The sequence below is a fragment of the Ochotona curzoniae genome, unplaced genomic scaffold (genome assembly GCF_017591425.1).
Source record: "Ochotona curzoniae isolate NIBS_2020 unplaced genomic scaffold, NIBS_Ocur_1.0 contig_1, whole genome shotgun sequence".
NCBI classification, from domain to species: domain Eukaryota; kingdom Metazoa; phylum Chordata; class Mammalia; order Lagomorpha; family Ochotonidae; genus Ochotona; species Ochotona curzoniae.
In genome coordinates, this window is record NW_024464918.1 from 35,394,595 (window position 1) to 35,408,274 (window position 13,680).

At 38.3% G+C, this 13,680-nt stretch overlaps 1 pseudogene; it reads left to right on the forward strand.

Annotated features, from left to right (window-relative positions):
• Positions 1 to 278: 278 nt before the first annotated feature.
• LOC121153753 lies at positions 279 to 1,305 on the forward strand (annotated as a pseudogene).
• The last annotated feature ends 12,375 nt before the right edge of the window (positions 1,306 to 13,680 follow it).

The window sequence follows — 13,680 nt, forward strand, 5'->3', positions numbered from 1 at the left end:
CCATGACTCTTATATTTGACCTTTTAATAGTGTCTCTTAATTCCTGGATCCTTTTTTTAGCCTGATCCAACCTGTTTCCAGCTTTTTGATTATTTCCCCAGGTGACAAGAAATATCTTCCAGTTCTGAGATTCTTTCTTCTGCTTCATTCATTCTATTGTGGAGACTTAGCAGGGAATTTTTAATTTACTCTATTGTGACTTCATTTCCAATAATTCTACTTGATTTTGTTTCATTTTTGCTATTTCCTGTGTGACATATTCCTTAAATTCTCCAGCAAGCCATGGAGAAGATGGAAGAGTCTGTGTACAAAGTCTGGGTTGGACTTTGGAGGGTCATTCCTTATGATGTGCTGCCTGACTGGCTCAAGGACAATGACTACTTGCTTTACGGCCACAGACCACCCATGCCCTCCTTTCAGGCCTGCTTCAAGAGCATCTTCTGCATCCACACAGAAACTGGCAATATCTGGACCCATCTGCTTGGTTCTGTGCTGTTTCTGTTTTCTGGGAATCCTGACCATGCACAGACCTAATATGTACTTCATGGCCCCTCTCCAGGAGAAGATGGCACTTGGGATGTTCTTTTCGGGTGCAGTGCTGCGCCTCAGTTTCTCCTGGCTCTTCCACACCGTCTACTGTCTTTCAGAGAAAGTCTCTTGGACTTTTTCCAAACTGGACTATTCAGGGATTGCTCTACTGATGATGGGGAGCGTTGCCCCCTGGCTCTATGACTCCTTCTACTGCTCCCCACAGACACGGCTCATCTACCTCTCCATCATCTGTGTCCTGGGCATTTCTGCCATCTTTGTGGCACAGTGGGATAGTTTTGACCCCTAAGCATCGGCAGACAAGAGCAGGTGCACTCCTGGGACTTGGCTTAAGTGGCGTCATGCCCACCATGCACTTTACTGTTGCCGAGGGCTTCGTCAAGGCCACCGTGGTGAGCCAGATGGGCTGGTTCTTCCTCATGGCTGTGATGTACATCACTGGAGCTGGCCTTTATGCTGCTTGCATTCCTGAGAACTTCCTTCCTGGAAATTTTGACATTTGGTTCCAGTCTCACCAGATTTTCCATGTCCTGGTGGTAGCAGCAGCCTTCATTCACTTCTACAGGGTCTGCAACCTTCAAGAATTCCACTATGGCCTCGAAGGTGGCTGTGCTGATGACTCCCTTCTCTGAGCCTTCCCACCTGAGGGTGGAGGAGGAACTTTCCAAGTGCTTTTAAATATAGCTTCTTTGCTGAAGTGAGAGAAAAAGTCTGAGTTGTCTGTTTCTAGAAGAAACCTGTTAGAGAATTCAGTATCAACCAGGCTCCAGATAACCTGAGTTTTAGTTTTTTGTTTCTTGGCAGAATAATGTAAGATTAAAATGGGGAAAGATATTTAATACTTAATACTAAGCTTTAAAAAATCTATCATTACTATGTATCTTGATGCAAAGAGTATGATGATAATAAAAGAAAGTACAGAAAACAAAACAAAACAAAAAGATGCCAAACTGAAAAGGCTGCATAGTGTTTAGCTCTAGCTACACAATATTCTGGAAAAGGCAAAAGTGCTGAGACTGTAAAAAAAGGTAACACTACCAGGAATTGGGGGTATGAATGTGGTAGTGATCAACAGAGAGCCCGGAGAGAATTTTCAGAGTAATTATAGACACATGTATTTATATAACTGTTAAAATCAACAGTAACAGGGCCCAACGCGATGGCCTAGCAGCTAAAGTCCTCATCTTAAAGGCGCCATGATCCCATATGGGCGCTGGTTCTAATCCCAACAGCCCCATTTCCCATCCAGCTCCCTGCTTGTGGCCTGGGAAAGCAGTCGAGGACAACCCAAAGCCTTGGGACCCTGCACCCGTGTGGGAGGCCCAAAAGAAGCTCCTGGCTCCTGGCTTTGGATCGGTGCAGCTCTGGCCATTGCAGTGACTTGTGGAGTGAATCACTGGATGGAAGATCTTCCTCTCTGTCTCTCTTCTTCCTCTCTGTATATCTGACTTAGCAATAAAAATTTTTAAAAAATCAACAATAACATACAACACAAAGAGTGAACCCTGACAAATTCATAAACTTTGGTTAGTAAAAATTAATCAATATTTGCTCATCGTTTATAATGTACATGGTATTAATGTCAAATAAGAGAAACTAGGGGAGGCTGGCAAGGTAAACAACAAGTTTGTACTGTCTGCTCAAATTTCTGAAAAATTACAACTTTTCTAGGAACAAAGTTTATCAACTTACTAAAAGCACAATTAAGCATTTTATATCACATGAACACAAATCTAACATAAAAGGAATGGCTATGTTAATATCAGACAAATTAGACTTCTAGACAAAAAAAATGGCTATGATTAAAGACTAATACTACACAGCGATAATGTAGTAAATTAACCAAGAAGATAGAAGTGTATACTCTTAACAAAAAAGTATGAAGAAAATACTAACACAACTGAATAAAAATAGGTCAGTCTATAATTAAAAACTGCAATGCTCATGAATAATTAAGAAAACAGAGTAAATAGGTATATAGAAGATATAAACAACATTGCCAGCCAACTTGATCTGGCTGACATTACACAACAGTCAATGCAACAGCAATACAATTCTTTTCTAATATCTATGAAACATTCACCAAAACATACCATAGTTTTAGCCATAAGATAAACTTCAATTTAAATGAACTGAAATCTACAGTTTGTTCTCTAACCGAAAGAGAATAAATCAAGATTACATAAAGAAATACGGGAAATTCCCAAATATTTGATGATAATTAAGTAACATGTTTTGAAATAATTCATGAGTCAATGTGGAAGTCATAAAGGAAATTAGATAATATCTTCAGTTGAATTTAAATAAAAACACAACAAATCAAAATTTATGTGATGACCTGACCTGCTTACTTCACCAGCAATGTCATTTTTGACATCATGTGCCCCTGCATGATGCAACACTAAAGACACGTCCTTTATCTAAATCCATATTGTTAGTTTACCAATAAGAAAATACCAGACAAATCTTAGTTTATGGTCCTAACATAAGATATCTGGTCAATACCCTTTATAATCGTTAGAGCCACTGAAGACAAAGAAATATACTATGGTATCCTAGAATAGAAAAAGGGTAGAAAAGTTGATAAAATACAAATAAAGATCATAGGGTAGTAGTAATAATAAATGTTAATTTCTTACTTTTGAAAATATAACATGGTTATGTAAGTTATTACCATTAGGGTAAACTAGGTGAAATACTATTTTTACAACTGTTAAAAAAAATTCAAAACTGTCCCAATATAATTTTTTATGTTGAATGAAATAGCCAAAGTAGTACTTACAAGGAAGTTTGTATACCTAAATGTTAGGTCAATAACCTATCTAACCTTTCACCTTTAAAGTACAAAAAGAGAAAGTTATGTAAAGCAGAGATGGAAAGGATTTATTAACAGTACAAATCGATGAAAACTGAAACAGAGAAACAACAGGAAAAATGCATGACTCCAAAAGTCGATTATTTGAAAACTTTTTAAACATTTAAATTGCTAGTCAGACTTATACTGAAAAAAGAAACAAATTATCCATACCAGAAATGAAAGAAAGGCTGTCATAACACACTGTTCTGTATTAATAAATTCAATAATAAAGACAAAATTAGCAAATTACTTGAAAAATATAAATTACTGGACCCAACACAGTAGCCAAGTGGCTAAATCCTCGCCTTGCAACAACAGGGATCTCATATTGGTGCCGATTCATGTCCTGGCTGCTCTACTACCTATTCAGCTCCTTGCTTGTGGGCTGGAAGAGCAGTCAGGGTCGGCCCAAAGCTTTGGGACCCTGTACCTGTGTGGGAGACCTGGAGAAAGTTCCTGCTCCTGGCTTCAGATTGGTACAGCACCAGCGTTGCAGTCACTTAGGGAGTGAATCATCAGGCGGAAGATCTTTCTCTTTGTCTTTCTTCCTCTATGTATGTCTGACTTGCAATAAAAATAAATACATCTTAAAAAAAAAAAAAGAAAAAAATCTGTCTGCTGGTTCATTCCCCAACAAGCTGCAATGGCCAGAGCTGAGCCGATACAAAACCAGGAGCCAGGAGCAGCTGAGACACAAACTGGCACCCATATGGGATGCCTGCGCTCGGAAGTGAAGGATTAGCCTATTGAGTCAATGTGCGGGTCTCAATTAGTTGATTTTTTTTTTTTTCTAGAAGAGAGACAATGAGGAATTTCTCAATTTATTCTATCAAGTTCATATTAACTTTATACCATCATAAGGCAAACTATAGACCAATAGCTTTTGCATACAGATAGAAAAATTTAAAAAGGAAATCACAAATATAACTGAGCAATATATAAAAACAATTTAACATTATGCCCAGATGTATTCCAAGGATGCAAGGGTAATTCAATATTTAACATCTAGTTGAAATCACCTTGCATTTCTGTGGCAAACCTAACTGCATATAATTTTATGTTCCATCTGATATCTTGATGGATTCAATTTGCCAATATTTTATTGAAGATTTTCATGTCTATTTACATGAGGAATTTGGCCTATAGTTTTTGTTTTTCAGATTTATTTATTTGAAAGGCAGAGATAAAGAGATATAGCTTCCATCTGCTGTTTTTTCACTTCCGAGAGGGCTGTAGCAGCCTGGGCTGGGCCAGGCTGAAGCCAGGCACCAGGAGAAGTGTCAGCTGTTGCAACTACTGGAAGAGTGAAGATCTTTCCATCTCTCCTCTCTGTAAATCTGGTTTTCCAACAAAAACAATAAATCTTCTAAAAAAAAATGCTTCCAAATTAAACATGTTAAAGCTTGTTCCTCTTTATTTTTTTGTTTGTTTGTTTTTGTTTTTTAGTGTTAAGCTTGTTCCTCTTAGTACTTAATTTAAACAATACAGTATAGGAGGGATAGGGGGAATCACAGTGCCTAAAAAACTGTGTCACATAATGCAATGTAATAAAAAAATAAACAAATAAAATGAAATTAAAAAAAAAACCACAATACAGTACAGGAATTTGGGTATTTGCTGGATATTCCGCAAGGGCCTATGTGTTGAAAGCTTGGTTTCCAAAGTTTTGTTAATGGTTAATGGATTAAGAGTGGAAACTTGAACCAATTATGGTGTTTAAGAGGTGGGCCTTGTAGGAGATTCTTGTCAATGGGGGTCATGCCCTTGGAAGGCAGTTGTAATGGTTGTAATGAAGACAGTAAAAACACTGAGTTGGATCAGATCTTCTGTTTCTTGGCTTGCCAAGTAATCCTTCCTCCGCATTCCTTGTGGTACCTGTCAACCTTGTCAGATGCCAGGCAAATGGAGTGGAAGCCTGAAGTCTAGAATTTCATCTGTGTCTCACTTGAGCTATCTTCTGCTACCTTCCCAGGCCATTATCAGGGACCTGAGATAGTCATGAAGCAGTCAGGACTCAAATTAGCATCCACATGGGACGCTGGCATTGGTTTTACAGGGGGTGGTTTTACCTGCTGCATCACAATGCTGGTGCCAGGATCTCTGCATCTAACATTTCTTTCAAATATGAAGTATGGCATTTTGAAATTGAAAATCAGGGTCATTACCAGGTGTTTTAAAAAAAAGTGTTTTGTAAACTGGGACAGTGAAAGTAAAATACATCTTCATTTAATAACTTTGCCTCTTTCACCCCTGGTTACTTCCAAAGAAAACACTGATTTTCAAAGATAATTCAGTAAGGTAAACATCAGAGTATATTAAAAGCAAAAAAAAAAAAAAAAAAAAAAAGAGGTTGTTACTATGGCTTCATGTGTTAACCTGCTGCCTGTAATGGTGGCATCCCATACACTCACTGGTTCAAGTCCCAACTACTTTGTTTCTAATCCATCTGCTGCTAATGCAACTGGGTAAGCAGCAGAAGATGCCATATACCTGGTCCCCTACCACCCATGTTGGAGGCTTGAATGGATTTCTAGGCTCTGGTTTTGGCATGGCTGAGCCCTGACTGTTGTGCTCATTTGGGGAGTGACACAACAGAAAGAAGATAGGTCTGTGTCTTGGTACCTCAGCCTTTCAAATAAATAAATCTAGTTTATAAATATGAGGGATGGTAGATTCATGTAGATACAGACAATATTTTCAGCTATGTTAACAAACAGAATAAATCACTCACCAAAAAAAAAGAAGAAGAAGAAGAAGAAGAATAGAAAGGAAAATAAAAGAAAAGCAATTAAATTAAAACAGCCAGGGGTGGGTATTATAGCAGAATGGGCAAAGCTGCCCCTTGGGATACCAGAAGTCTATACCAACATGCAGGTTTGAGTTCTGGCTAATCTGCTTCCCATCCAGCTTCTTGCCAATGCACCAAGGAAGTCAGAAATGATGGCTCAAGTACTTGCCCAGGGCCAGTGCTGTGACATGATAAATTAAGCCCTCCATCTGTGATGCTATCATACCATATGGGTACCAAGTATGAGTCTGGGATGCTCCACTCACTATTCAGCTCCTTGCTAATGTACCTGGGAAAGCAGTGAAAGATGGCCCAAGTACTTGGGTCCCTGTACTCACATAGCAGACCCAGAAGAAGCTTCTGGCTTCAGACTGTTAATAGTTCTAGCCATTGTGGCCACTTGGGCAGTGAACCAGAAGATGGACAATTTCTCTATGTCTCTCTTCTTTGTGTAAATTTGCCTTTCAAATACAAATAAATAAAAATAAACCTCTTAAAAATATTATAATGTGAATTAAATATAATTAAGAAAGCAATCACTGATAAGAAAGAACACCATAAATAAAAAATAGAAGGGCCCGGCATGGTAGCCTAGAGGCTAAAGTCCTCACCTAGAACGTACCAGGATCCTATACAGTCCCACATTCCATCCAGCTTCCTGCTTGTGGCCTGGGAAAGCAGTCGAAGACGGTCCAAAGCCTTGGGACCCTGTACCTACATTGGAGATCTGGAGAAAGTTCCTGGCTGCTGGCTTTGGATTGGGGTAGCTGAGGCCATTGTGGTCACTTGGGTAGTGAATCATCAGATAGAAAATCTTCTTCTCTGTCTGTCCTCCTCTCTGTATATCTGACTTTTCAATAAAAATAAATACATTTTAAAAAAATAAATAAATAAGAAACTGAAAAACTCAGAATGGATATAGACAGCAAAAGATGCGAAATAAGGGCTAGCATTGTGGTGTAGCCAGTAAAGGCAACATCTGCAACAGTAGTATTCCATATTAGCATTCGATTGAGCCCCAGCAGCTCCATTTCTATCCAGTTTCCTGCTAATGTGCCTGGGAAGGTAGCAGAAAAGGCCCAAGTGCTTAGGCCCTGCACCCATGTGAAAAACCAGAAAAAAGCTGCTGGGTGTTGCAGCCATTTAGAGAGCGGGCAAGCAGATAGGGATCTCTTTATCTCTCCTGCCCCTTCTCTCTCTCTCTTCAAATAAATAAAACATTATCTTTAAAAAAAGAAGAAGAAGAAATAAACCAAGAAGGTGCCACAGCAACCCTGTCTTCAGAAGGTCAGTGTACAAACTGATACAATCAGACCAAAGCACACAGTGAGACATGCATGCATAACTCTATAGTGAATGTCTCTACTGTGTCAAAGTCCAACCCTAGTTATACTCCTAGGGACAGAAAAAATTTATAATCTCTAGCCTGCCATAAAACTAGCCATGATAGGATAGTTAGGAACAGCCAAATGTGGACAGAAGTGATAAGTGCTACTTTTTAGTCCTGACCTCTCATAAAATATAGTCCTGGCATGTCTAGCAAAATTCCCATGTAGCAAGAGTAAAGGAACTCAACTGGCTGAGTCACCCTAGAATGTAAGAAATCTAAATCTATGAGTCAGCTCTCAGAGGGAAGTGACCTAACCTGCATAGGACTTCGTATAAACAAAATGTCAAAATTTTGGTGTTTATTTATACAATAATGCACACAAACTCAGAGGAAGGGTCAGGTGGTAACTGAGTGAAGGGACAGGCCATTAATTCTACTTCACTCTCTAAAGTCTTATCAAAATAGTTGATGAGTTAAGTTTTCTACAGGTCTCTATGCTGAAAGCTGACATTACTGGATAACACAGCATCTGGCCTAGGGGAAGAATGTTATGATCCTCAGCATTCAGGGGCTTCAGCACCTGTTGGATCCAGAGCACGGAACAGTCCAAGGCCCTGAAGCTGTCGATGTCTGGCCTAGTCAGAATCCATTAACAATGCCTAGGGTGGAGTCATACTTAGTTCCTAAAAGCAGCAACTATCACATCCTTATGAAAAATCATGAAAGGCAGTACTTAGGATTATTAAAAATCAGTTCTTATCCATTATTTCCACCCCCAAAACATAGTATTTTCAGAAATTCCATTTGATTTTTTAATTACATGTTTCACAAAGTGTAGTTTTCCTTAAACTACAGCTGGTTAACATCAGGGATTCAGCCTCAAAGACACCAAAAAATCTCCCATGGACAAGTTGGTTTGTGAGGAAGTAGTTTATTTGAAAGATTAGGGTGAGGTGGAGAGAATGATGTGAATCAATAGATTTTGGCAGGTTCTGATCCAAGGTAATTTAAGAATGAAACACTAATAATCAAGGCACTATAAGTTATCTGTTAGGGCTAGTGTTGACGGTAGAGCAAGTAAGCCACTGCCTGCTGACATCCATATGAGCTCTGATTCATTTTTTTGCCCCATTTTCTATCAGCAGCAGCATGTGGTCCAAGTGCTTGGGTCCCTGTGGGAGATCTGGATGAAGCGTCTGACTCTTGGCTTAAACCTGCCATGGCCTCAGCTATTGCAGCAATCTAGGGAGTAAATTAGTTAATGGGCAACCACCATGATGGCTCAGTGGCTGAATCCTTGCCTTGCAAGCTCCAGGATCCCATATGGGCACCAGTTTATATCCCAGCTACTTCACTTCCCATCTAGCTCCCTGCTTGTGGCCTGGGAAAGCAGTCGAGGACGGCCCAAAGCCTTGGGACCCTGCATCCGCTTGAGAGACCCAGAAGAAGCTCTTGGCTCCTGGCTTTGGACAAGCTCAGCTCTGGCCATTGAGGCGGCCACTTGGGGAGTGAAACAACAGATGGAAGATCTTTCTCTCTGAGTCTCCTCCCTCTCTCTGGAAAACTGCTTTTCCAGCAAAAATAAATCTTTTTAAAAAAAAAAAAAAAAAAAAAGCTAATGGAAGATCTCTAATTCTCTTCCTGTCTATCCCCCTCTCTATACATAAACTGACTTTCAAATAAATAAATAAATCTGAAAAAAAGTCATCTATCATACAAAAATCATTCAGGCATAGCTATTTAATTTCTCTTGCTGCCTCTTAGAAACATTTCAGTTTTCTGGAACATGGAACTTTTCTAGTTTGGTTTCCTTGGATATCTATGAAGTTCATAGTTCTTCAAATACATCATGATTGTAAGATTGGCATTTTATGGTATGATACTAGAAGGCATATGTATGTTAACTTATCTTTGTATTGCTCAAGGCCTAAAGGCAAAATAAGTAAATAAATAATTTTAATGAATACAATAAAATTTAAAATTAAATATGAAAATGATGAAATGTTTAGGATTAGAATTATTTCTGAATTGAGAGGCTTTCAGATTTTAATTTTCACAGATTACTAGCTGAGCATCTCTAATGTGAAATCCAAAATGTTGTAAAATCCTTGACTTTTTGAGTTATGAGTATCTGGATTTTGGATTTGGGGATTATGACTTCTTTATCTGTATCAAATTCTTAAGGCAGCACATACACTTTGAAGCAACTATTTACAAACAGAAACCCACAGATACCACATACCTACAAGGGTTCCTTTGGAAAAGCCTTCGCGTTCAATCTGGAACTGTGCTGAAAGTGCACACTTGTAGCCCTAATCTTGTTCTCTACAAGCCTGCTTAATAACGTAAGCTCAATCGTAACCTCTTTAACATACCACAGAAGCAGAAAGCAAAAGGGGGAAGATTATACATGATATTAAAAGGAAGTATCAAAGAATAAACCAGAAGATATTATCTAACCTCAATGCAATCTACTTTACACATAAATTACTTGAAAAACAGTGAAAATGGGGCTAACTAGAATAGTGGCTCTCTGAAACTATTCTTTAACCACTGGCTACATTTGATTATTAAAATGTAACCTAATATAATTTAATGAAATTAACAACACAGTACCTTAGTTATACTAATTACATTCCAACTACTCAACAACCACACGACTACCACCACAACACAGAATACTTCCATCATCAAATAAAGGTCTATTGTACAGCACTGCTCCAGAACAACTCCTGGAATTAAAAAACTTGAGAAAATCTTGCTACAAACTTCTGAGGACAAACTTTATATGAACCATCTGTCGCATTCCCAGAAGCCTACTGATGCAAAAGCAAACTATTTCTGGAGGAATTCACTTTTAAACAAACCTCAAAGAATTGTAATGCTAAAATTCCAAGAAAAGCAAAAATTGTCCAGCTTAAAAGGGGGTGGGAGTATGCTGTAACAAATACTGAATAAATGACAAATAAGTCATTATGCAGAAGACCAACAGGGCAGAAAAGCAGAAACAGTCCCATAAAAATTCAGGTACATTTTCTTGAAACAATATAATACTCATATTTAAGATGCTACCACAACTAAGAAACAAATATAAATTGTTATGAAGACATAGCAATGATCAGAAATTTTTCAAAGGTTTTAGAAAAGAAAAATGCAACTGTCAAAACATAAAATATAACAGTACAACTTCTAAGAAGTACAAGCAGATAAAGAAATTAAAAATATGAGGGGAAAAAGTGTTAAAATCAATGTAACAGATGCCTTATCTAACTAGAACAAATTCTGGGGCAAACAGAGAAAATAGAAAGGAAGAATTACCAAAAATACGGTATAGTTTTCCACAACTATAAAAAATGTTTCTGTATTAAATGTGCTCACAGTGCATTCCAGAAAGAGTGGGCTTAAAAATACAAACTTTACAATATTTAAAATATAGTAGTCTGAAGTCCAAGGACAAAGAACTTACAGGTTAGAAACAAAACAAAACAAAACAAAAAACACAGGGGTGGCTCAACGAGCTAAGCCTCCACCTATAAGCACCAGTGTCCCATATGGGTGCCAGTTCATGTCCCAATCACTCCACATCTGATCCAGCTCTCTCTGCCTATGACCTGGGAAAGCAGCAGAGGAAGACCCAGGTCCCTGGGATCCTGTACTAATGCAAGAGAACTAAAAGAAGCTCCTGGTTTCAAATCGGCTCAGCTCTGGCTGCTGCAGCCATTTTGGGAAGTGAGCCAGCTGATGGGAGATCCTTCTCTCCATTTCTCCTTCTCTTTATAAATCTGCATTTCCAATTAAAAAAAAAAATCTTTAAAAAAAAAAGAAAAGGGAAGAAAAGAAAGGAGAGGTGCGGAAAGAAGAGAAATAGGTACTCAACAAAGAAAGCTGAGTTGGGCCTGCAGTCATCAGTCTTCCCACTACCACACCAAACACGAGAAAAAACAAGAGTGTTGAGGCTAAACTTTCAACTTTGACACACTTGACCTAAGACTAAACTGAAAATGTCTATTTTGGATTGGGAAAAAAGGGCTTCCAAGAGAGATTTTTTAAAAATGAACTCTAACTTACTATATTAGACTTACAAAATAAATTATACTCTTACTTTCCTTCCATCAAAATAGACAAAAAAACATAACAAAACACAAAGTTCAACCTCCAGCAACAGAAAGAGAAACCAAAATTAAACAACCACTTTCAGAAGCTGGACAAGATGTAGAAGAGATCTGTCCCTTGACAAAAGAGAAAGCAATGCAATGTAATAGAAAAAATGCAATGCAATAAAAAAATAAATAAAATGAAATTAAAAGAGAGAGAGAGAGAGAGAGAGAGAGAGAGAGAGAAAGCAAGGTAGCATTGCTGTGTTACAGCAGGTGCAGCTGTTAGAAAGCTAGCATCCAGATGAGCTGTGCTTCAGGACCAAGCTGCTCCATTTCCAATCTAATGCCCTGAAAATGGACCTGGGAAAGCAGTGGAGGATGTTCCAAAGCCTTAGGACCCTGCACCTGCACGGGAGTCCTGGAGGAGGCTCCTGGATTTTGTATTGGCTCCGCGGCAACCTTTGGCAGCCATCTGAGGAGTGAACCAGTGAATGGAATATCTTCCTGTCTCTCCTTCTCTCTGTAAATCTGCCTCTCCAATAAAAATAATAAATCTTTTTTGAAAAAAAAAGACAAATACTGTATGATTCCATTTATATGAGATTCCTAGAATAGGCAGATTCATAGACTAGAAACTACGAGGGGTTAGAGAGAAGGAAGCAAAGTTACTGTTTATGGCTATACAGTGGTACATATTGAAAATGACTTCTCAAAAGTTGTATACATTTAACATCAACTGTATATTTACAATGGGTAAAAAATATTACGTTATTATATTCACAAAGGAGTCAAAATCAAAAGCTTATTCTTTAAAATATTTTCAGTGATGAAATGATCAATAAAAGAAAATAAATCTGAGCCCGGTGCAATAGCATAGTGGTTAAAATCCTTGCCTTGCATGCTCCAGGATCCCATATGGGAGCCGGTTCTAATCCCAGAGGCCCTGCTTCCCATCCAGCTCCCTGCTTGTGGCCTGGGAAAGCAGTCGAGGACGGCCCAAAGCCTTGGGACCCTGCACCCACGTGGGAGACCTGGAAGAGCACCTGGCTCCTGGCTTTGCATTGGTTCAACTCCATCCGTTGTGGTCGCTTGGGGAATGAATCATTGGATGGAAGATCTTCCTCTCTGTCTAGCTTACTTTGTAATAAAAATAAATAAATCTTTAAAAAAAAAGAAATCAGGAAACTGTAAATTAAAATGAAAATAATCAATAATGAAAATGATTACTTTGATGTCATGAAGGAATAATTATGAACTAGTATAGACAAATGAATTTTAACACCTAGAAAAAAAAAACCCCAGAAACACATAATTTAGAACAAGAACGACAAAAAGAAACCTTAAATGAAAAAACAAACATTGAGAAATGATAATATATCAAATAAGTGTCTCTAAATAATTTCAAGATCTTGATATTTTAATTCTGGGGATATATTAAACTTTCAAGAAACAAATTCTCAAATCCCCTTACAACCTCAGGAGGAGAGTAAGACAAACGCGACAAATGTCATGAACACGCATCTGTGTGTGCATGAACGCACACAGGCTTCAGCTCCCCACAAGCCGGGGCCATCACCAGCCAGGCTGCATTTACTTGCTTTTGCATCTCATACAAGCCCACTAATTTGACCAAATCTTCCTTATCTTTAAGGATTACAACGTCCAATGTATCTCTTTTTTCAATTAAGTGATTTGTTGGCAGGGTAAATGTGAGCAGATAAAAGTAAATCAAAAGTAAGGAAGCGTATTACAACTGCAGTCCTGCAGACTGTGGCTTTCTGAGTGTTATCTCCTTTCATTTTCTCAACTATCCCAAAAAGCACTTGTTAACATCTCCCTTCTCCGAGATAAAACAGGCTCACAGCAGTCATTCTGATTACAGTAGGTAAATCAATTAAGTCATATACAATTGTGTGAGGAAAGTTAGGCATTGTTTACCCAACAATATTTTCTGTTACATTATAACATGCTACATAACATACTAATCCAGTATATATTTTATTCTTTTACCCTTAATTAGAACAGTTACACAAGTAGTTACACAAATGTGAGACTTCTC